At 42.7% G+C, this 25,784-nt stretch overlaps 1 protein-coding gene across 1 annotated transcript in view; it reads right to left on the bottom strand.

The window, feature by feature from the left end:
* NOS1 (nitric oxide synthase 1) overlaps positions 1-25,784 on the bottom strand; it is a 1,595,398-nt gene that overhangs the window by 1,005,057 nt on the left and 564,557 nt on the right. Inside the window, exon 4 of the mRNA XM_078667121.1 lies at positions 9,891-9,946. The gene's annotated coding sequence lies outside the window, so the exon portion shown is untranslated. The remainder of the gene's footprint in view (positions 1-9,890; positions 9,947-25,784) is intronic.

Genomic DNA, 25,784 nt, shown 5'->3' with positions numbered 1-25,784 from the left:
TAGATTTATTTTATTTCCTTAGAAAAATAAAACTCAAGAAATGGTTTCACACACAACAGTCTAAACCACATGCCTCGAGTCAAGCCCCTGCCCTGAGTACATAACACATTGAGGATATGGAGTTCTTCCACTCCTTAGCCTCACTGGATGACCAAACAGTGAGCCAAGAGGACCCCTTTCTGAACTTGGATAATTTAGACATTTAGGTGGAATTGACATACACCCAAGTACATTCAAACCCAGGGCCACTTTCATACCTATGATTCACTGTGACACTGTTGAGGTATTTGAAAAAAGTATTATGAAACAGTTGATGAACATGAGGTATAAAACGAAGGTCAATACCAAGAATAACCTTTGTTAAAGGTTCAAAAATTATCCCACCATAGTTATCCGACAGTCCAATAAAGGAGGGAATGTGATGGTTTTGTCTGAGGCAGATTATTTGAGTGAAGGCAAAAGACAACTTGGAGAACTCACTTGATATACTCTCTCCAACACAGCAGAGGTATCATCCTCTAACCACAAATACTGGGGTATGTTAGTTGATTGGAAAGACAGGGACATTCTGGAGTGGGAAGGGTACCTGTTTCTTAAGTGTGACTATCCTAAAATTTCAGTCCTTTATCTACTGCCCAAATTACATAAGAATGCACAGAAACCACCAGGGAAACCTATAGTATGCTCTGTTGGTTCACTTTTAGAGCAAACTTCGAAATACATACCACTTTTTGAAGCCATTTGTGACAGCACTCCCTGCATACATCAAAGACTATACCCACTTTCTCACTCTTATTGAAGATGTTCACTGGGATTAGTACAATACACTGGTAACACGAGGTAAATAGCCTCAACAGAAGTATCATATATGACCTGGGGATCCAGGCCGTCAAGTAATAATAATAATAATAATAATAAACAATAATAATAATAAATAAATAAATAAATAATAATAATAATAATAAATAATAAATCCACATTTGTAGAGCGCACAATCACCCGTAAGGGTCTCTAGGCGCTGGGGGCCGTCGGAAAGATTAAGCAAGCTATTGCCCAGAGTCACATGGTGCTGGACTAATCTGCCGCCGGTGCCGGGGATCGAACCGTGATCCCCAGTTTCCGGAGTCAGTCGCCCTGGCCGCGGCGCCACACCTCTTCCTTTACATATTTCCTTTCTATTACATAAGAGTAAGATCTGTATCCTTGCTACTTCATACTGAGATGTTAATTGAAATGATTTTGTATTATCTTACCAATAACTTTTTTCTATTTGACAAACAGGTGCAGGGCACTGTGATGGGAACCTGCTTTGCCTCATCCATGCAAATCTATTCATGGGCTAATAAGAGGAGCAGGTGTCCAGCATACTGGAAAGTTTTGACAGTCAAGTTGTAATGTGGACGAGGTTCTTAGACGATATTTTTGTCTTCTGTAAGGGGGAAGAGGATTCCACTCAGACATTCACTTCAAGCTTCAATGACAATACACTTAATCTACAATTCACAGGACACATAAGTAAGAGCACCATCGTGTTATTGGATGTTGAAATTACCGTCAAGAAAAGGCAGCTTCACGCTAGGCTACATCACAAGTTGAGTGCTTTAAGTGTTCATCCTTCCAGCTTGACACACAGTGCCCTTTAAGGGGAATTATTGAGGGATTTGTGCAATTGCAGCACCACAAAGTAATACGAACATGAGAAGCTTGTGGTAATCTGCAGACTGAAGGAGGCTATAGTACCAAAACCATACCGCAAACCTGTGCCAATGTTGACAACATATCTAATACCTTCACCCCTAGTCGCTGGTGGGCGTTAGACACCTCCCCTCCCCCTAACATGGTAGAGGTAGTCAAAACTCTTGGGTAAAATTTGATATGGCTCGATCCTTTCGTCCGCAAGTGCTATCAGTGGCTGGGAAATGTTTCCAGCTGCTAAAACCTCTAAAAAGTTTCCTTGATTTACTCCCAGTTATGGTAAGAAAAACTGACAGCAGCCCTAATTACCTCCAGGTTAGATTACTGAAATAGCCTCTATGCAGGAGCCAATTAAGCAATGCCTACAAAACTCCAGACTGTTCAATATGCAGCAGCCCACTTGGTGCTTAAACTGCTGTGCCGCTCCTCAGCCGCCTTAAAATCACTGCACTGGCTACCTGTTCATAAAAGAGTACTATTCAAGATACTCATAATCACTTTCACAGCCTTAAGAGCATCTGGACTTAAGTACCTCACAGCTAGATGTACGCCCTATGTCCCCACTCGTCTCCTTAGGTCATCATCAGCAAACCTACTAAAACCCACTCATTCAGATGTAAAACAATGGGGGGGGTGGGGACAGTAGCCGCTCTCGGGGAAGAAGCATGGAATACACTTCTCTGTCATCTCCATCTTATTCACTCAGAACTTTGCTTCAGGAAATCTTTGAAAACCTGTACCTTTGGAGCCACTGACTCTGTATTTCACTTATCTAATCCTTCCGCAATTGATGGTAGCCTCCAATGGAGCATCGTGTGTTGTATGGTATATATTATTTGTAGAGCGCATCTATCACTCCGTAGGAGTATCTTAGCACTATGCAGAATCAACATTCTGCATAGCGCCAAGCTACTCCTATGGAGTGATAGCTGCGCTCTACAAATAATATATACAATACAATACAATACATATCTAGGTCACACCTTGTACATCCTAGCATTAACCCAGAGTCCAAAGATTCTGATCAGGTTAGATTCATCACAACCTTTTCTAATCAATCATACAAAGTCAGAAACATCTTTAAGAATTGGCATATAATTAAAACAGACCAGATGTTGGACAAATATCTACATGACTCTCCTCTGGCCACCTTCAGAAAAAGGAAATATCTAAAAGATACTCTTAGCCACAATATGAATAATCTAATACTAGCCTGGGTGGATCCAAGACAAACGTTTTTCATGTTAAATGAAATGCAAAACATGCATTAATTGTTCCAACAGAACCAAAATGAATGTTCTCAATAGTAATAGAGAACACATCATACGAGACACTCAATACTGCATTTATTACCTCATCCGTCCACGTGGTAGATTTTATATAAGCAGTACTATTCATAAAGCAAAGTAAAGGGTGGTAGAGATCTGACAAAATGAAGAACATTATCGGGTATAGCCTGCCACTTTAGTGAAATGCATTTCCAGAAAGAAAAACTTCTGAAATTTGTGGTTCTGGATGCCTTGCACCCAGTTTCAGAGGGGGAGACAGAAAGTAGACTCTGGATTCTTGATATTATGGACATTGAGACTCTCATACCAGTAGGCCTGAACTTGAGTGAGGAATTGATGGTGCGTTTGGGGCAATGACTGTGATTGTGTATGTTAACCCTATTATGGGTTTAGTTACTTAGTGGCTGACACTGAACTGTCTGCAAATTGTAAGTCTTCTGTTTGGCTGTTTCAGAATTCAATGTTCATAAGAGTTGCTTTCACTCTTTTTATCTTTCACATAGGTTTCTTTCACTGAGTGAATCGGAGGGCAAGCACTGCACCTTTTTAAGAGCACCATAGCAAGGATCGAGTACGATGTGTCATTACAGCCCACATGGGCAGGACAGTTCCTTTATGCATGGCACATGATAACAAGAACGGAAGACAGCTTGGCCAACTGTGGTATAAAGATTGGCATATAACATCAATTTCATTTGGTAACGAGGCGGGTAGAGCATTTTCATGTGTCTTTCAAAAAAGAGAGTTTCCCTTGAAACCAGAAAGGACTGGGTAATACAAGTAATCAAACAAAAATTCCTTCCTGTGTTATTCAGTGAATATATGTTCGAGACCTTGTTGAGAAATTAATAGAAAACAATTTTTAGTAGCTAACCTCTATAAGTATACCATCAATACTCAAATTTACATTTGATGATTTATTTTTATTCTTGTTAAAAGCAGGTTTGTTAAAAACAGACTGTAGCAACAGCTCCTAGTCAGTCACATTCAAATTATAACTAATTTTCACAATAATACAAATAATAATGATAATAATATAGTCACAATATAACAAATTCATACAGATATGCAAACAAACAATAATTAAAATGAGGTCTTTTGTGTCGACGCGTTTCGGTGTCTTGTTCCAGTATTGTGAACACCTTCCTCAGGACAAATCAATGTAAAAACAGACAAACTTTTAAAATATATATGCTTATTACTTCTTCCTCTTGGCGAAAGTAGACCACTGTGTACATTTAAGGTACTTCTTCAAAAGGATCCTGTGAGGCTTCCTCTTAGAATTAAAAACAATTTTGTTCCTTCATTGCATCACTCAGTTTCACTGCCTTCTGTATCCTGCAAGTACTCTTTTTCTTTGAAAATTTCTTTTTGAGAGAAACTTTTTGGTGTTTTGTGCAAATTGACACCAGTTGTTTGTCGGTGCTCTTTCTGATTTTCAATTCTCAGAATGCCCGTGCTCCTTCCATTCAGTCGAGCACGTCCAGAAGCAGCCTCCTCCTTCGTGTCCGGACCACCGAAAATCAGAAAGAGCACCGACAAACAACTGGTGTCAATTTGCACAAAACACCAAAAAGTTTCTCTCAAAAAGAAATTATCAAAGAAAAAGAGTACTTGCAGGATACAGAAGGCAGTGAAACTGAGTGATGCAATGAAGGAACAACATTGTTTTTAATTCTAAGAGGAAGCCTCACAGGATCCTTTTGAAGAAGTACCTTAAATGTACACAGTGGTCTACTTTCGCAAAGAGGAAGAAGGAATAAGCATATATATTTTAAAAGTTTGTCTGTTTTTACATTGATTTGTCCTGAGGAAGGTGTTCACAATACTGGAACAAGACACCGAAACGCGTCGACACAAAAGACCGCATTTTCATGTGTGCCACACAGGCAGTATACCTGGAGCAGTGTAACTGACTGCTAACAGCCTGCACTCTCTTATCACATGCCAAGCTCCAGTTGTTTGGAACCCATACCAGCCCACATGGGCAGTACTGCTTCTTTACATATGCAAGGTGACCATACGATCGGTGGGCTGCATGCAGAGTAGCCTTCAAATATTTTATATAGGTATGCTTATGGTACCCCGATTGGCGTACACATGTAACTTTCATTTCGGCACTAATTTCCATTATGCCAACAACTCAGATGCACTTAGTTCAGTAGCACCACACTGGTTGCTCTGTAATTGGTTTGTGCCACAGTGCATTGGCATGCTAACCCTATAAATGAGCCCCTAATCACCACATCCAGGCTTCATTCTCCTGTCTGGGGTCAGGGGACAGTTATTATGCCCAAATTCTATCCTAACCCTTGGCTGAACTAATGGGAAATACCCACTCAACCCCTCCATTGGCCTTAGTCTGAGCAAGAATGGGATCAGGGAAACTAGGTCCTCCTTCCCTGAAATTGCCCACCCCCCCTATGTAACAGGACGCATCCAGAAACAGGATATAGTCCCCCTGTGCTATCGATCCTTTTCTTAAACACTCATTCTCTGGCAAAACCTAAGTTGGACATATTTCTTTGACTGGACTCAGAGCCACCAGACATTCTCTTTCTATCCGAAACCTGGATCCCACAGGAGTCCGCCCTTGATATTTTGGCCGCACTTCCTAATAACCACTACATCCTCCAGGCAAATTGCCCACCAGGAAACATCGGTGGAGGATTAGCAGCCATTATATGCCAGGAACTGAAATTTACTGAGTCAACCTTGCTAGGTTTAACCTTGGTGGACAATCGTGTCATCAAACTGGAGTTGGCAACAGCCGCCCTAATTTGTGTATTGCTATACAGGCCCCCCTAAAACATGCCCCTTTATCCACAATCCTTGGGTGAACAGGTAGCCCATCTAATAACCAACCATGCTAAAATCTTGCTGATTGGCAACTTTAAATATTGGGCCAATAATACACTGGGTGGGCCCCACTTCGCAGAATTAACCAACTTACTTACTGGCCTAAATTTTACCTAGCAGGTATTCTCTGCTCCACATATCAAGGGACACATACTTGATCATGTCTGGACAGCCGATCTTATAGTGTCCGCATTGACGGCCTCTACTTGAACATGGTCTGACCACTACTTAATAAAGTTCACCATCAACAACATCACTATGGCTAAACCACCAGTTACTGAAGGGGCGATGGCAAGGAATTAAAATGGCATCATCAGAAAACTTTTCTGTAATACATTGGCCAAAACAGTCCCAATTACCCAATTATCCATCAACCTCAGTGAGGAAAATCTCACAGCATGGCTATTGGCGGCCTGCAACAAACATGCCCCACTCAGGAAAATAAGATTAGCTAGATGACGTGAGGCCCAGAGATGGTTATACACTGACTTAAAACCTCAAAAACTAGCCCTACGCCAATCTGAAAAGGAAGCCCGACTTCTGAGGCACCTCCATCAATGCTGACAAATCCTTGTTCCGTCAAGCAATGCCCGGCAATAAGCAACCAAGTATTCCTAGACCTATTGATCAAAGTAAAATCTGGATCACCCAGGGACTGCTGTCCGCCCCATATTTTAAAAGAAGCTTTCACTGCACTGCCTGGGCTGGCCCTCTCCCTTTTGAATGAGTCATTATCTCAGGGCTGTGTCCCCAGAACCTTTAAAGAAGCAATTATTGTCCCTCTCTTAAAAAAAACAGGTCTGATCCCCAGACTCTGACCAACTACCGTCCGATCTCTTTGGTCCCCTACTTGGCCAAGGTACTGGAGTCTCAGGTGGCCAAATGCCTCTGTGCCTTTATTGAATGGTCTGAATTTCTTGACCCTCACCATGCAGGGTTTCACCCAGCCCACTCAACAGAGGCAGTGATACGGACCGTGTTGGACACACTCCGGAAGGAAGCTGATAAAGGCTCTCACCAGGCCCTGGTACTGTTGGATCTCTCTGCGGCATTTGGCAAGGTCGACCATGGCATCTTGGTCAACCATGTCAGGGATGCAGATATCCAGGGATCAGCTCTTAGCTGGATTAGATCATTCCCGGAGGACTGTTCCCAGTCGGTTCACACATCCCAAGCTCATGGTCGCTCAAATGAGAACTACATGTGGAGTTCCTCGGGGTTCCTCTCTATCTTCTCATCTGTTTAATCTCTATCTTCTCCCACTGATCCGGTCTTTTAAAGAGAGAAAGGTGTGTACTTTCAACTATGCAGATGACCTTCAATTAATGTTCACCATAAAAAAAAAAAAGAGCTGAATCGGTGTTTGAATTTCAAACGACTATGCTGTACATCCGCAATTGGATGAACAACAACCATTTAAAGCTCACCCTGGACAAGACAGAACTTATCCTGACTGGGGGGTATCCATAATCCATGGAGCTTACACTTCTGGCCAGCTGAGCTGGGATCTTCCCCGATCCCAATACCCTCTTCTAAGAGTCATGGGGTGACAATTAATTGTGACTGCACTATGAAAACTCAAATTGGATCAGTTATTTCAACCTGCTTCTTTCAGTTAAGGAAGATAAGAAAGATCAGTAGACTTCTCACTCAGGAAGCACTGATACAGGTTGTTCTAGCCATGGCCATATCTCATATAGACTATGACAATTCTCTATACTTTGGCATACCACTATATTTAACTAAAAGATTGTAATTGGTGCAGAACCAGGCTGCTAGGCTGATTTTCCAGCAGCCTAGATGTCAACATGTCAACCCTCTCAAAAGGAAGTTGCATTGGCTTCCCATTCAACAGCGATGCGCCTTCAAAGTTGGCTGCCTTATCTTTAAGTTCTTGTATAGCAGTAGTTCAAAATTTATTTCTAGCCTTATACAAAGGCACATAACCACTCGCTACCTGCGCTGAGCTCACATGAACCTTCTGGTGACACCTTCCTACAAATTGAAGCAACAGGGCAGCTGCAGGTTCGTAGTACTGGCACCCAAATTCTAGAATTCCCTTCCTTCTGACATCAGATCCTGCACTGACATCTTGAGTTTCAGAAAACCTCTCAAGACATGGTTGTTCACACAGGCATATGATTAATTCAATAGGGCTCAGGCTTCCCTTAGAGCAGAGCCATGAAACTAATCGGTGCACGTGCACTTTATAAGAATTTTTTTAAATTACATAACAGCCTGATGGAACAAGTCACGATCTCAATACAATCCATTTTACTAGCCTGACTGTTTGAATCACAATCCCTAATAGAACCAGGTTTGACATGGCACACTAGGCATAAGCTGGGATCGCAATTCCCAGTATGCAGCAGATGTTGAAGGTGCTCATAATAAGTGGGATATTTTATACAGCGCCAGGAGATTGACTGTTCATCTGGATTGTCCGGACATATTATATGTGATAGGGCTGCTATGCACACTTTTGTTTATATTTTGTATCTATTGTACCTTGCATCTACATTGAACTGTGTCAGATATAGAAATCAATCACGTTGTATTTACATAGGGAGCCCAGACACATTAATGCCCAATAATAGAATTGTATGCTGTTAAATATTGGAAGCATATTTTTTGTATTTAGTGTTCACAGTACACTGGAACATGTGGAATATATGTGTTACTTAAAACAATGAATGCATTTACAAATGGCGGCCACTCGCAGACACTAAAATCTTCACTGAGCATGATTTGTAGTCCTTTGTTACTGTTGGTGACCAAGCTGATAGAAATGGTCACATCAGCCTCTTTTCCAACAACAAGGCTACGACAGCAACGCATTGGTGAAATTACACCGAGCCACATTCAACCAGTACTAAAGCATCATGGAGGCGTCCGTGTGTTCCATGATGGTGGGGGCATGTGACTGCGCGCACACATACACGCACAAACATACGCACACACACACACACATTTTTTCAATTACTATTTGCTCACAATTTATTTTCTAAGCACTATATAAAGCTGGATTTTATTAACTGCAAAGCATGATTTGTTTGGCTTTGCCATAGTGGAGGCAATACATTTGCACTTACTCACTTTTTGTACAGAATGATGCTGAAAGGCTTATAAATCGGAACTTGAAGTTACTTAATGAAATATAAATATGCACTGTATTTCAGGCAATGACGTAGAAATAATTGTGATCACTGGAGGATAAACATCAAATGCAAATTATTTTTACTATGTTTATCATGTGTATTGTGAAGTGAAGCAAGCTTATAATAAAAACAAAATGGTGGGTCCCAGAGTGTGATCAAGGCTTTCTTGAGCCAGAACGGGATTTGGCAGCTTTTAATAAACAATTTGTGAAACAAAGGACTTGGGTATGGGGGCGTCTGTAAGGAGTGACTATATTATACATATGTGATCAAGGCCTCCGTTGAGGCTGAAACGCGTCATGCTGGCTGCTGTTACTTTATCCACTTAAATAAAAGATCTTCACCTGCACCTCCGGGTCTGCTGTTCGTTTTTCTTGAAGAACGTTCTTCCAGATATATATATATATATATATATATATATATATATATATATATATATTTATTTATTTATATATATATATATATATATATATATATTATATATATCATTAAAAAACCAAAGTCCTGGGCACACGTGTGCCGATTATAAGATGAAAGCTCATTCAATTATATGCAATTGAAGAAATGTCATTGAGGTCCAAATTAGTAAGTTCTTTGTCTTTATTCTTTGTTATATGGAACAGTGCTAGCACGGTTTTAACTGAATTCTTGGAATGGATCAACCTGGGAGATCAAAACTTTAAATTCCCAGCAAGTTACAGTGATTCTTCTGTGGAATTCTTAGACATCAGGATCAAGGAATTAGAAAATGAGTTACAGGTTGAACTATATACAAATCCCACTGATAAAAATACACTCCTCCAATATGCCAGCAACCATCCTCACTCCCAAAAAGACAATATCCCCTTTGGGGAATTTTTAAGACTTCGCAGAAGCTGTACTACATTACCTGATTGTTATCGCCATGCAGAAGTTCTTAAACAGAAATTTAAGGCCAGGGGGTATCTGAAAAAATGAATAAAGAACTTGTTAAAGAGAGCAAGATTTTACAACAGAGATTGCCTGTTAGAGGGTAACAAGGAAAAGAAAAATGCAGTTGAGAACAGGATAGTATTCGTGACACAGTTCTCCAATATCAGCAACCAAATAAAAAACATATATACCGTAACTGGAGACTTCTCAACTATGGCATGGAGGTGCAATTAGAGAAACCGCTTTTCTCGTTTAGGAGAAATAAAACAATTAGTAATGCTGTGGTACAAACATATAAAACAGTTACAACAACCCAGAGAACTATTACGGGGACTGTGGCCACTGGCAACAACAAGTGCGGCACCTGTTAAGTTTGTCCGCAATGTGTGGTATGCAAAGAGATCAATTTTGCAGACAAAACTTTGACTGCGACTACCCTAAATAACTGCCGCAGCAAAAATGTAATTTATCTCCTGATCTGCCCCTGCGGGTTGGGATACGTAGCGGAGACCAGCAGAGAACTTCGTATCCGAGTATTAGAACACAGGTCGCCAATTAAAACAGGGAAGGAAAATGCCCCTCTGACGTAACACTTTAAAACCAAACAACTTGACTGTAATGAGTTTAGATGGTTCATCTTAGAAAAAGTAATGATCAACAGACGGGGGGGGGGAGGGGGAGACTTGGACCAGAGGAGATAAAAACGTGAACAATGGTTAATGTGCTTCCTTGACACTGTGGAAAAAGGATTGAATACTAAAGAGGACTGGATCAGGATTATATCCTCTTAGACACTAGATGAGCATTAAATATGGTACAGGAAGATGACATAACCTGTAGGGTAGGAATGTAACAAAGACAGGTATAAATAGGTAGCAATAGGTAAAGATGGTTTGAAATTATGCTTAACCTTATGGAAGAACTCTACCAAGTTTATTGCGATCATACTATATCACCCAGGAGATGACAAGTAGGTCTTGGTCTTTTCACGTTACCTCACACTAAATAGAATGACAGCACTACCGATGCGAATAAGAGCCATCGCACCTGGTAATTTGAAAGACCATAGAAAGTTTCTAGAATGTTGGATCTTCCTTTCGAGGGCTTTTATTAAAATTACAAATAACTTTCAATCAGGTAATATGAAATGATTGAGGTATCATAACTAAATCGTGTGAACGAATTGATAAAGTTTTTTCGAATTCCATAAATAAAAAACCCAAAACCCACCGCCAGAGGTAGGATGGGACCAATCATGATACAGCTATCAAGGGTAGACCGGAAAGGCGGGCCTTGGAAACACATTTACCAATAAGCAGAGGGCTTTTAGCTTTCAAATATGCGGCGTATTTGCCTGCTCTAAATGGAGTTGCTTTAACCCAGAGACCCCACCGGACGGATCATATACATAAAACCTAAGGTACGCAAAAGACGGGGGTTAACATATGATTATGGGCCTATGTGAGTGATAGCCTTACTTTGTTTCACATTGGAATATCTTTTGGGTTTCATTAAAACCATGTGCGAGTGGTTATTTGGATTGTAAGAACGGTGCGTATTCCCGCGATTTTAACATTAAGAAAAGAAAACGGGGACTACGTTGTTTCTCAGGTAATCGCACAACCGAAGGGGCGATAGTACCTTTTTTCTCTAATACATCGCCAGGAAACCTAAAACTAGATTTTTTCTGTTCCGCTACGGTATAGGGTTTAATGCAAGGTTGACTATACCAACTTTTACTTGAAAATGAGAAGGTGAACTACGGCTTATTCCAGGTAACTGCCTATAAATCGTGCACAAATTTAATAATTAAAAATGAGATCAGTGCAGTATTACAGCCATTTAACTTGCTCGAATAAGCCAGTAAGAATTGTCACTGTGGGTTATCTTTTAAATGCAGTACCATACAGATAACGGATAAACGTGTGGGAAGGACGGCACGAAAACCGGACAGCAAATGGAACAAAACTTTGCATGTACAAGCCATTTTAACAATGGCAGGTACTAATGTATATACACAGCAACAGGGTAGGGGCGATAATTTTCGAACCTGCAATAGTTGGAACTTTATGTATACCTCAGGGGATTTCAAAATTTTCCAAGTATAGGAGTCTCAAGAATTGGCCCCAGAAAATGCAGAACCAAACAACGGAGAGAAATAGTAATTTAAGAATTTTACAGAACGTGGGGGTAAAAATAATGGGGTGAGACCACATTGGGGTAACATGGGAATATATCCCTGAATCCAATCAATCCCAGGGATAGTAGTGCAGCTACAATTAGGATAGACACTCTGAAGGGGGTCTAGGAGGACTTAATAAATGCAAAGTAAAGCAAAGGAAAAAGAGAAAAGTAAAAGTGCTTTGAGTTACTTGCATACATAGAGATTAAAATAATGATTATGCCTTGTAAATTTGCTTTGTAAATAGGGAGAAGAATCACAGCATCTCCCACAGAGTTTAGACAAGGAAAATCAACAGTCTTGATAAAGATAGATAAAATTATATGAAAACCATCGAAACGCGTTGACGCCCTTATTTCAGGCACAATCAAAACAGCGATACGTAATTGGTTAAATGCTGATGTTTGCAAGGTGTTAACAAATGTATCTGTAATTGATGAATTTGATGTGCAAACTGTAACTGACAATTATTTACGTCCTACATGTCGTGTTGTCTTCATTATGCTAGTCGTAAGTGATTATGTGTATCATTAGCAGCCTGTAGCAATATAGGTGCAATTCCAGTGTTTTTTTTAATCTTGTGTCAATACTGTTTTTAAAGTTTTTTTATTGTGTAATGTCTTTTTATATGATGCAGTAACTGATAGTATTATGGTGTATAAATAAAATGTTTTTTGTATCAAGTGAACATAAAGTCTGACAGGTGTATTTCTGCACGTCAGGGTTGTATAACAGTGTGTCCAGGGAAAATTCTGCTTTTCTTATTTATTCTTTGTTACACTGAAAAGCAACCAGACAACACGTGTTTCGTCACAATGGGAGATTGTCCCGCGACTTCTTCAGGGCTGCACTTTGCGACATGGAGTCCTTATGATCGCTCTGCTGGTGATAATTCCGACCCGGCTGGTTAATTGAGAACATTTTCTGAAACAGAGAAGTTACCTTCGCCGCTTTAGAACTAAGCGCACCCGCTTGAGATCAGATTTCGTAGCGGTTTACTCACCTTCATTCTAATTAATTAACCGTAGGGTCAGGCGTAGGATCACCTCAATTTGGGTGCTTCCTCTGATAACCCATAATTTTAAAAATTCACGGAATCAACAAATAATTTTCTCTATTGACCAGTCGGGTCGGCATTATCACCGGCAGAGTGATCATAAGGATTCCATGACATAAAATACAGCCCTGAAGAAGTCGCAGGACAATCTCTCATTGTGACGAAACACGTGTTGGCTGGTTGCTTTTCGGTGTAACAAAGAATAAAGACAAAGAACTTACTCCTTTGGACCTGAATGACATTTCTTCAAGTGCATATAACTGAATGAACTTTCATTTTATAATCGGAAAAAGTGTGCCCAGGACTTTGGTTTTTTAGCTTTGTGCAGGATCTCTCCTACACATATAGGCATTATAGGGTGTTTCCCCTAACCTGGTTGCTCCGTATCACACACTACTGAACACTGTATGCACACACGGCAGAGCGCCACACTTCCTACATCACCAAAAACCCTACAGTTAGAGAAAATATATATATATAGATATATATATATATCTATATATATATATCATTACCCACTGGTGGTCACAGAAGGTAGTTATAGTTAGGGCTGCTTTTGCATAAACAAAGCATTTTCTGGTTTGCTAATACCTGTGGCCCCATTTGAACTCTTCACAAAACTTTCTAAACAAAAGTCCATCCACCTCCGCACCCTCCCGTAAAGTTTTTGGGTGATCCGTCCAGTGTGGACCAAGACAAAAGAGGTCCCAAAATGTAATATTCATAGACTTCTTTAAGACAAAATCTGCTGAACGGAATTACACCAAACTAGGCAGCTAGCTAGATCTTGGTCTGCAGATTGTGCTTTTTGTGATTTGGTATAAATCTGTTCAGTAATTTTTAGAAATGAAGGGTAAAAAATAAATGCACATTTTGGGAGTTGGGACGCAAGATTCCTGCAAGCCTCCCGCTGGTACACAGTCATGTCACACCATGTAAAACCAACTGGCTAGATCAGGGTAGATGCTTCTGCTGGTGTGGCCAATGCAAGGCATGCAGATATAGTCAGAAAACCCAGGTGGTGACTTTGCAGAGAGTAAACAGAAAATGGTGGATCCCTAAGGCAATAAATTGTGAGAGAAAATTTGTTGTATTTACCATAGGCTTTCCATGCCGGAAATGGTACATAGGCTCCACCACATTTGCAGTAAAGAAACGAATATTGGAACACCAGAGACCCATAACAAACAACGACCACAGCTATAATACTGCAATGCTCTTCCAGGAGGCACCCAATGGGGACTGGACACTAGCCAGATATTTTGGCTTGGATTCGGTCCTCAAACATCCAAGAGGCGGCAACCATATGTGCACACTAAGCAGACTAGAATCTCGGTTCAGTTTACAGGCTTGTTCCACCTTGCCACAGACAATGAACAATGACGAAGAGTTACACTTGCATCTTTAAATTAGCTGTCTATCCCTCCCATCATAGTTTAGGGATTGTTTTTAAGTTTGAAAAAGACTTCTGTCTTGAAAAATAATTGCGTCTTTAGGATGGATGGATGGTAATACATTATGGTGTGGAATTAATGTTCCGTGAACAAGTGGAAAAGAGGAACTATCATCAAATTTACACAGATGTGTAACTGGTTATTGTTTTAATTTGCAATTAAGGATAATAATGGCATAGCAGACGTAAAACCTAGATTAGCCACTCAGACAGTTAAAAGCACTGAAGAACAGGGGATGTTCTGTGAAATAACCGCTTCTCCTTTTTTAGTACAGCAACTAGTGGTAGGAATGTTGTCACCTTACAGAAGGTCATGGTTGTCTGTTCCAATTGAAACAATAATAACATATTAAAGCCACTAGAGCATTAGAATATATTACAAGTGAGTCATTAAACTTCGTTAATACTATGGTGATGACAAAATACACTAAAAAGATATGATAACAGTGCCCAGTATAAAGGTCAATTATTCCTCTAGTCTCCAGGTACTATACCAAATGGGATCGTGTCAAAGGGGGGTCCCAAAACGTGTTTTCCCCATGCAATTTCTCATAGGAACCTTTAGCCGCAGCTACAGCCCGAACTGCTGAACAGAATTGAACCAAATTTGGCAAAAAGGTAGCCCTTGGTTCAGAGTCGTGCCTTTTCGTTAAATGGTGTACATCCGTTCAGTAGTTGCTGAGAAAAACAAAAGTTAAATCATATATATATCTAGGGAAGCGGATCCTACAGAGCACGAGCTTTATGCTAATTGGCTGTAAACACTTCAAACCAGGTAGTGTTGGCAGCCATCTTGTGCCTCGGTAGAAAGCAGAAAAAAACTTGCAAAACACGCAAAGGGGGCAGGGTAGACACCCTAGGCCTGCTCAGGGGGTCCCACAAGGACTTAAAAATGGCAAGATGCGCGTAGGATCCGCTCATCCCACCTCGAAAAAAAAAATCGCTTTGTTTTTAATTAGCCCACGGGAGCCAAGTCCCGGGGGCAATATATTATGGTAATGGAGGGCCCAGAGGGGCCACCCAGCCCCAGGGACCACCACTCCCCGGGGCTTTCTGAACTATGTGGGGGGCTCTCAGCCCCCCAGCCCGGGGGACCGCCACCCCTGGGGCTTTAAAAAACATGGGTGGGGGGCTCAAAGGCCCCTCCAAGCCCCGGGGACCGTCACCCCGGGGCTTTATGTTAATATATGCGGGGGACTCACGGCCCCCCCCGCAGCCCCGGGGACCGCCACCTGCCCGGGGCTCTAAATATTCAAATTGAGGGGGTCCGTGATGGACCCCCCAGCCCCGGGGACCACCACCTCCCCGGGGCTTTAGAAATGGCAGGAGGGGGCCGTGCGGTCCCCCTCCTAGAGCCTTGTTGTGGCACTGGGGACTGCCATGCCCCAGGGCCGGCTCCTGCAGTGTTCCGGGGTACCCAGCCCCGGGACACTAGTTTGCTATGGCAGGGCGGAAGCCTTGCTGTACCCGCCCTGCCATAGCAAACTTGGTTTGAATTTTGAAAGAGAGAGCAGGAAAACCTGCTTTCTCTTTCAAAATTCAAACCAAATTGCATTTCCAAACGGGGAGCTGCATCTTAGCAGCTCCCCATGTGGAAAAGCAATGCCAGCTCCCGCAGAAGGCGGAGAGCCGGCGGGACCGCGGGGGGATTGGAGAACCCCCCCACAGCCCCCAACGGAGAGGGCCAGCCCCCGGGGATGGGGTCCCCGGGGCTATTAATGGCCCGGGAGGGGGGCCACGTGGCCCCCTTCCAAATTTTTTTATAAAAAAAAAGTGGGGGTAGGCCCTGGGGGATGGGGTCCCCAGGGCTAAGAATATTAAAATATTAAGAAAAGAAGGGGGGCCACACAGCCCCCTCCCTGTGGCTCATTTTAGGTTGGGGGATTAATTCCTCTTCAATTCTGAGGGTCCCTAGGGGCCAACTAGCCCAACTGGTACCTTCAGTAAGCGCCACAGAGCTGTGTTGCAGAGTATTGTAAAAAGGGGCATGGTCTCTGAACACCTCTCTGCAAAGCAGCTCTCTGGCGCATACTGGAAGTACTTGCTGGGCTAGTTGGCCCCAGGGACCCTCAGGATTGAGGAGGAATTAATTCTCCAACTTAAAACGCGCCAGGCAAACAGGTAAGTAATTACGTTTTTATCGTTGGCACGATTTTTAGAGAATATTTGTAAGTTTCAAAAATTGACACTTAGAAACGTTTTCAGCAAAAAGCAGGCAATGATATCCTATGGAAGGAAATTCAAGTTACTGGTAAGTACGGTTAGAATTACTTTTCAGGATCAGTACTGGGCTCAAAGATGCAGCACTGAGGTCTCTCCTGATAACAGGTGAGTAAATTGGAATTTGTAGTTTGGCTGATTTTAGAGGAATATTTGTACGTTTCAAAAATAGACACAGAAGAATTTCAAAGTGAAACCAGTCAATGTTAGCCTATGGAAGAAAAGTAAGTTATCGGCTTTTAGGTAACTACTCGATTGGCAGAGTCAAGGTTCTGGGCATAGACTCAAGGGTCTCCCAGGGTCAGGTAGGTTCCATTGGTACACCCTCAGCGGCACCGGGGCAGTCGGGTGAAGAGGTAGTTAGGCCCGATGTTATCCAATGAGAGGCAGGGGGCCTTCGGTTGGTGGCTGCTGGCTAGCAGGCCACGCAGCTGTGGGAGCTGGGTTCCTGGTCTCTTGCTCAGCGCAAATGGGGAAGTAGGATAGGACAAAGGTTGCACTGCCAGGGGCACTCGGACGGCTGGATGCAGGGTGCTTTTAAGCCATTGGGCGCTCAATGTTATTCAATAGAGATCTTTAAAAGGGAACAAAGGCTGCAGGCTCGGGGATGATGGCTCTTTCGGAGCGACGCGCACTTTGACAGGTAAGTTAGGATCTTGGAGGGTAGGTAGGCACCCTGGAGTTTGGCACAGGAGGTTGGGGGGCACCGGGTGCAGGGGTGTCTCAGGACGTCGGAAAATCTTACCCTCTGCTGGTCACGGTTGGAGGGGCCCTGGTTCTGAGTCTGCAGGTGTCATCTGGGTCGTTGAGGAGGGTCCTTGGGCACTGGATTCCAGGTCAGAATCACCAGGGGGACGTCCTCAGGTTCTTTGTCCACTCGGGCAAAAGCCGGGCTTGGCGGGTGCAGAGTGGGCTGGATTCGAGGTTCCTGGCTGGCACCAGGGGTGTTGCTGTTTGAGCATAGCCACTGCTCGTGGGAGTCCCAGTCTCTAAGAGGGTCGAAGCAGGCAGGTCCTCCGGGGTTCTTGAGGTTGCTGTAAGCAGGAGACGCCGGGATTTAGCAGGAGCAGGTTCAAGCTTCAACAGGCCTTCAAGCTTTAACAGGCCTGTAGGGCTGGGGCCAAGTCAGTTGGTGTCGTCCTCTTGTTAGCAGCTGTACGGCAGGACTTCTTCTTCTTGGTCTTCTTTCTTGTTTCAAAATCTGGATCTGAGGAAGGAAGGTTCAGGGTGCCCCTAAATACTAAATTTAGGGGTGTTACAGGTAGGGACCAATAGGTCCCTGTCCTCGGTGAGAAAACACCCCCTATCCCGCGCCTCTCCTGTGGGAGGGGGCAGGAGCCTATCTCTGATTGGGAAGGGCTCCCCATCCTCAAGATGGCTGGGGCCTGGGGCTGTGCTTCATCTCGCCTCTCTCACCTGAGGGGTGGAGTTGGCACATGCTGGCACACCTCCTTTCCTCATGTAGGGTTTTCCACCAGTGTTCCCGCCAGAGTGGGGGTCAGAACCGGTGGGGGCCAGTTGCTAAGTACAGCAAGTGGTCTGGAGAAGCTCACAAAGGCGGTATGCCTTTGAAGCTTCCACCTGCCCATCCTGGGGGAGGAGACCTAGCACCTCACCCAACATGTGCATTGTTGCAGGTCTAGGAGAGCGGGGGGCTCTCCACCCAGGGGTCCAACATGTCTGCTGTGTGGCAGCCTAGGCAGCCTCTCATACAAGACGTGGATTAGAGGTTAGTTTTTAGGGGGGCATCTCTAAGATGCCCTCTGTAGTGAATTTTACATTAAATCCCACACTGGCATCAGTGTGGGTTTAATGTGCTGAGAAGTTTGATATCAAACTTGCCAGTCTTCAGTGTCGCCATTATGGTGCTTTGAAGTTCATAATGATAACCTCCCAGCACCATATACTCTTAATGGCATCACTGCACTTACAGTGCCCAGGAATGGCCCTGGGAACTGTAGGGGCACAGAGCTCATGCACCTGTGCCCACACCACTGGCATAGGGCACCCAGCTAGAGGGGTGACTGATGTATGCCAGGGCAGTGGGTTTGTGGGCATGGCACACAGGGATGTGTGCCATGTCGACTAATTATTTAGTTCTGCATCAGGACACTCAGTCTGCAAAGGCAGTGTGTGGGTGACAGGGAGCAGGGCCCCTAAGGGTGGCACAATAAGTGATGCAGCTCTTAGGGGTCTTCTCTGGTCACAATGCCCTGGGTACCTAGGGTACCATTTACCAGGGGCTAACATGTGGCCAGAGATGCCAATTGGGTTTCAGCTTCAATACAGTTTTAGGGAAGGAACACAGGCCCTGGGCACCTGATTGGTAGGAGCCCAGGGCACACTCAGTCAAAGCACATAAGCAATTCAGCAAAAAGTGGGTGCATACCATTCAAGAAAGATGGCACTTTCTCACAGAAGGGGCCTGAGGTGACGTGTGCAAACACGCCCTGCGGCGGGTTTTAAGATGGGGAAATAATTCCCCTTCAATCCTGAGGGACCCTGGGGGCCAACTAGTCCACAAGGTGCTTCCAGTAAGCGCCACCGCGCTGTGTTTCAGAGAGGTGGCCCAGGCCGTGCCCCTTTTTACACCTCTCTGCAACGCAGCTCTGTGGGACTTACTGGAGGTACCTAGTGGGCTACTTGGACCCTAGGGACACTCAGGATTCAAGGGGACTTAATCTCCCGAATTAAAACGGACACAGTGCGCGTTTTCACAGTGGTGAAGGGAGGGGTCAATCCCCTTGCACTCATGTTGGGGGTAGGAAGGGTGGCGTGCCAGTAGCTGGACGCCTCCCACCCTCTTTAGCACTGGATAAAAGGGGCTTACCATCTCGTCCGCGCAGAGGGCGGGCGCAGCGGGCGGGCGCAGCGGGCGCGCTGGCGGCACGCCGAAGGCGCGCCAAAGGCAAGCCCGTCTGCGCCCGTCTGCGCCCGTCCGCGCCGGACACACGCCCAGCGCCATACCCCCTGTCCCACATACCTCAGAAAGGATAACATATGCACTGACGGAGATGATGCAGTTGAGATCTGCACGCAGAGAGCTATGCCCTCAATACAATCCAGAAAGTATTACAGAAAATACCACCATTTGCTGTGCAAATTGTAACTCTGTCATTTCATTGATCAATGCTAAAGCTAACCGCTCAGACGCGGGTATGATCGAACCAGAGGCAATTATAATATCACTTATTAACGCCCGCTCACTGGCTAGGCATAGGCAGGAGATAGCCGATCTAATTGTTGACAGAAAAATAGATACCCTTTTTGTCACAGAGACATGGATGAACGAAGCATCTGACCCTGATCTACTGGTAGCTGTACCATCTGGCTTTACAGTACATCAGTCGGACAGACAGGGGAAAAAGGGTTGGGGTCTGGCAATCATTTCTCGGACTTCCCTTCCTGTTAGACAATTCCCCATAACATCATCAACATGTGAAGCTCTACATTTCTCTATCAAACTCACTCCTTCATATAATCTTAAAGGAGTACTCATTTATCGACCACCGGGCTCCCGATCCGAATTTCTGTCATCCTTTGTGTCATTGATGGAACCATTAGCAATTGACGATAGATTTATTGCCTTGGGAGATGTCAACTTCCATCTAGATAAAAAGGAAGACGCTGAAACTGCATCCCTATTAGCCGACTGTGAAATGTTGGGATTAACACAACTTATAAAGGTACCTACACACGAGGCCAGACATACATTGGATGGCATTTTCTCCAATATCAATGAGCTAGAAATACGTGAGGTATTGCCACTCACCTGGTCAGACCATTATGCTATTCTGTTCCAAATCCCTATCCAGCAGGCTCCAATTATTAAAAGACCCCTTCCAACTGACGAAACGTTTAGAGTATGGAAGGATATTGATTACGAGATCTTTAGAAAGTGGCTGATTAATTTCTGTCCCAAAATTACGGATGATCCTAATGTGGCGGTGGAACAGTATTTTACCTGGCTGGGTAATGCAGTGGAGGCACACGTGCCGCTTAAATCCATTTAAAAAAAATCGGAAAGCTCCTTCGGCCCCATGGTTCACAGAATCCCTCAGAAAGCAAAAACAGGTGTGTAGGAACCAAGAAAGAAATTGGCGCAGGACTTATGACAACAAAAGTAAATCTATATATAAAGACAATCTAGCTGTCTATAGGAAAATGATTCAGGAGGCAAAAAAAAATTATTTTGGAGAACAAATTGAAAATTCAAAAAACTCCAGTAGACAACTATATGAGGTAGTTAAATCACTGGCTGGGAAATCAGCAGATTTAGGTCCTCCCCTTTCGCAAGAATTTTGTGATGCATTGGCAACTTTTTTCTACTCTAAAGTAAATGACATTTACTCTGACTTTTCAGTAACGAAAACCCCTACCACACTGAAACCCATGTCTTCACCGAAACTCCTCGAATGTTCATTTGCTCAATTCAAAGACCTAACAGAGGAGCAAACAGTGGATATTATTAGGACCATAAAAACGGGCTCAGCCCTCGATCCCTGTCCTCCTAAAATCTTGTCCCCAATAACTGACCTCATTAGTAAAGTCATAACAGCTATCTGCAATGGGATGTTCATATCAGGGGTTTTCCGGACAGGTTAAAGAATACTTTATTGAAACCTCTTCTTAAAAAACCTGGTCTAGAAAAATCCACGTTGAAAAACTATAGACCTATTGCTAGCTTACCATTTTTGGCCAAAGTAGCGGAGAAAGCTATGAACAAGCAACTGTCGGAATATATTGAGCAAAATAGTTTGCTCGACGATTCTCAATTTGGGTTTCGCAAAATGCATGGGACTGAGACAGCATTGATCAAAGCCACTGATGACATTAGGATCATCAGGGACCAAGGAGGCACAGCGGTGTTGGTCCTTCTGGATTTGTCTGCGGCATTCGACACGGTCAATAATTCCATCTTGATTGACCGTGTCGGAGAACTGGGTATACACTCCATGGCTAGGGCCCTGCTGGCCTCTTTTCTGGTAGGCAGAACGCAGGCAGTAACATTAGGATCTTTTAAATCAGCTGATCTTGCCCTCCCATGTGGTGTTCCTCAAGGCTCATCCCCAAGTCCGACACTTTTTAATATCTATGTGTCGGACTTAGCTAGGGTTATTAAAAACTACCGGATGAGCCTCACCACATATGCCGACGATACCCAGTTGGTGCTCGCCATTAAGAACGATGGAAAAGAGGTGGCGGCCCGATTCCAAGAAGGGATGTTGGCAATTAAGGAGTGAATGGCTGAAAACTGCTTAAGACTCAACTCAGAGAAGACTGAGGTAATGATCTTTGGAAAGTTATCCCCCTTATGGTCTCCTGTCTTGTGGCCCCCTTCACTCGGATCCTTGCCAACTCCTGTTCATAAGGTCAGGAATCTAGGAATAATTTTTGATGAAAAACTAAATTTTTCTAATCCTGCTAATCAGATAGCATCGTCCGCTTTCCTCAAACTTAGACTCCTAAAAAAAATCCTGCCATTTCTTCCTGATAATGCGAAGAAAACGGTGGTGAGCTCCTTGGTGCTTTCATCTTTGGATTACTGCAATGGATTATTTGTGAATGCTCAATCTCGGGTGGTGGCCAAATTACAATTAATTCAAAACGCAGCGGCAAGGCTACTGTATGGCACCCCCAAATACACATCCATTAAGCAAGTAATCAGGAGCTACCATTGGCTAACTGTAAGAAATCGGATCAGATTTAAAACCTTATGCCTTACTTTTAAGGCATTACATGGTCTTGGCCCGATGTTTCTTAAACAGAAACTTATCATATATCACCCTAATAGATCACTCAGATCGGAACATCTACATCAGCTGACAGTGCCACGAACTAGGACTGTCTCTTGGGGTGATAGATGCTTCACAAACACCGCTGCCAGACTTTGGAATACTCTTGCGATGGCGATTAGATCTTCCCCTTCACTGTTGCAGTTCAGAAAGCTGCTGAAAACTTGGTTGTTTGACCAATAACCATTTCACTAACTGTACCACTTTTAACCTGATAATGCTCCTACTGGGACAATGAGTTGAGTTACAGCGCCAAGACACCCACGGGTATAAGTTGCGCTTTATAAATCACAAAATAAATAAATAAATAAATAAATGTAGTGACCCATTCAGCACCATGTACTAATCCATTCACTGCGCCAAAACCCAACCACTTATACATTCACCCAGGCACTCTCCTTGCAGTACTCTAATCATTCATTCAGTATCCAAGTACTCATGCAGCGAGCCAGGCCTTAGCACATGGACTGCTTCAAGTGCCTATCCAATATGCATGCAGTCCTCTAACCACCTACACACTTGTCTTTCACACCTTCAATTCCCTAGTCAGTATCCATACACTTCCAGCAAACACCCTGTCACTCCCCTTGCACTCCTCTAGTGACCCATTAAGCACCATGTACTAATCCATTCACAGCGCCAAAACCCAACCACTTATAAATTCACCCAGGCACTTTCCTTGCAGTACTCTAATCATTCAGTCAGTACCCAAGTACTCATGCAATGAGCCAGGCCTTAGCACATGGACTGCTTCAAACCCCTCTCCACTATGCATGCAGTCCCCTAACTAACCAATACATTTATAGTTGTGCGCTTATACATTTAACAAAAAAAACAATATTTCACTTTCAATATATACATAACATTTTTTATTTCCATTTATATTAAAAATATATAATGTAATTTAAAAAATAAAATATGTAAAAATAAACAGTTAAAACACTGTAGAAAATCAGTATACAAAATACATATAAATATTATTACATTTAAAAATTATCATTTAAAAAACCTTCGAAATTCACTGAAAAAACCATTGGTTGCAGACATGTTATAGCTAGGAATTAGCATTTCAAAAACCTTAGAAATTCACTGAAAAAAACCATAGGTTTCAGGGCTGTTATAGTTAGCTGGACATTTCACTCGTACAAAAACATTGAAATTCTTCCGTTATAGTTAGTTCTGCTAACTATAACTCGCGCGCCCGCAATCCACTGCTGATGATGTCACATATTACATCATTCATGACATGGTCAGTGACATCACTGATGACATCTCAAATGACATCACTGATTACATCATTGATGACATCATCCACGTGACAATCAAATACACCTCATCATACACTAGTTTAACATTTCATCACTCACTGTAAAATACAGAGTACCTTTTTGAATCCATTGACACACCAATACATATTTCTAAAAACCCACTCAGTGATTCATAGATCTACACACACATCTAATCCCTTACCTATAGATTCACTCATACATGCTGTCACTGATCAATAGAACACTATCAAATGTACTTATATACCTATATCGACATTACACACCAGCACACATCCTATTCACTTATGCAGTCATCCTACACACTTATGCAAACAATGGATCATACTTACATTTACTCAGATACACACTTATACAAACACCACTTCATTTATTCATATAGATATTAACTCATAATTAGTGTGTTATAAAATCACTATTACACGTATAGTTATCCATACAGTCACTCATACAATCACTGACTCTTATGTATACTTATTTATATACAACAACTGTCACATACACTGCCTTTTATTTTTCTAGTTTGTTGGACATGTACCATTGAGAAATATGTTTGCTCATCACCACACCCATAAAGATATTCACTCACCCAAACAACTGTTATAACATGTAGTCTAAACCTCATACCTACTGAATCAACTATTCACACATCTTTGGGCTCTCACACACCCCTCACCGAACCACACACACATTCACTCTCCCATACAAATACTCAGTTAACTAATCAATAACTAATATAGACTTTCACATAGCTAGTAACCAACTGCTGCAGCAGTTTACACAACAACCGACAAAGTGATAGAGATATTCACACAGTTTGGTCACTATACAATATATTTAGTGAGACACTATAAATTAGTAAAGTAAACAGTCAATCACACTGCTACTGAATCCTCCATCCAGATATTTATATTTATATATCCACTCATTCTTCAATTCAGATTACTATATATATAATACATATTTAAACAACAAACCAAACCACATTCACTGGATGGTGTCATCAGTGATGTAATCAGTGATGTCATTTGAGATGTCATCAGTGATGTCACTGACCATGTCATGAATGATGTAATATGTGACATTAACAGTGAATTGCGGGCGCACGAGTTATAGTCAGCAGAATGAACTATAATGGAGGAATTTCTATGGTTTTGTATGAGTGAAATGTCCAGCTAACTATAACGTCCCTGAAACCTATGGTTGCCAGTGATGTCATTTGAGATGTCATCAGTGATGTCATCAGTGATGTCACTGACCAGGTCATGAATGATGTAATATGTGACATCAGCAGTGGATTACGGGCGCGCGAGTTATAGTTAGTAGAACTAACTATAACAGAAGAATTTCAATGGTTTTGTATGAGTGAAATGCCCAGCTAGCTATAACAGCCCTGAAACCTATGTTTTTTCAGGGAATTTCTAAGGGTTTTTAAATGCTAATTCCTAATTATAACATGTCTGAACCCTATGTTTTTTTCCGTGAATATATAGATCTATATGCACACTCTACTGGTGGTCGCCGGTAGATAGTTTTAGTTAGGTCTGTTTTTCCATAGACGTAGAGATTTTTTGTTTGCTTATATGGCCCCATTTGAAAACTTCACAAATCTTCCTAAAAAAAAGAAAAAAAAAGTCCATCCACCTCAGCTCCTTCCTGGAAAGTTTTGGGGTGATCCGTCCAGTGTGGGCTGAACAAGAACGGGGGGGGGGTCCCACAAGCTAAAACACATATACTTCATTAAGACAGGTTTTAGCAATAACTTCTGAATGGAATTACACCCAATTTGGCAGCAAGCTAGATCTTGGTCCACAGATTGTGATTTTTGTGATTTGGTATAAATCTGTTCAGTTGTTTTTGAGAAATTAAGGGTAAAAA

The sequence above is a fragment of the Lissotriton helveticus genome, chromosome 11, assembly GCF_964261635.1.
Source record: "Lissotriton helveticus chromosome 11, aLisHel1.1, whole genome shotgun sequence".
Classification (NCBI taxonomy): domain Eukaryota; kingdom Metazoa; phylum Chordata; class Amphibia; order Caudata; family Salamandridae; genus Lissotriton; species Lissotriton helveticus.
This window is presented reverse-complemented; position numbering and strand designations above follow the sequence as displayed.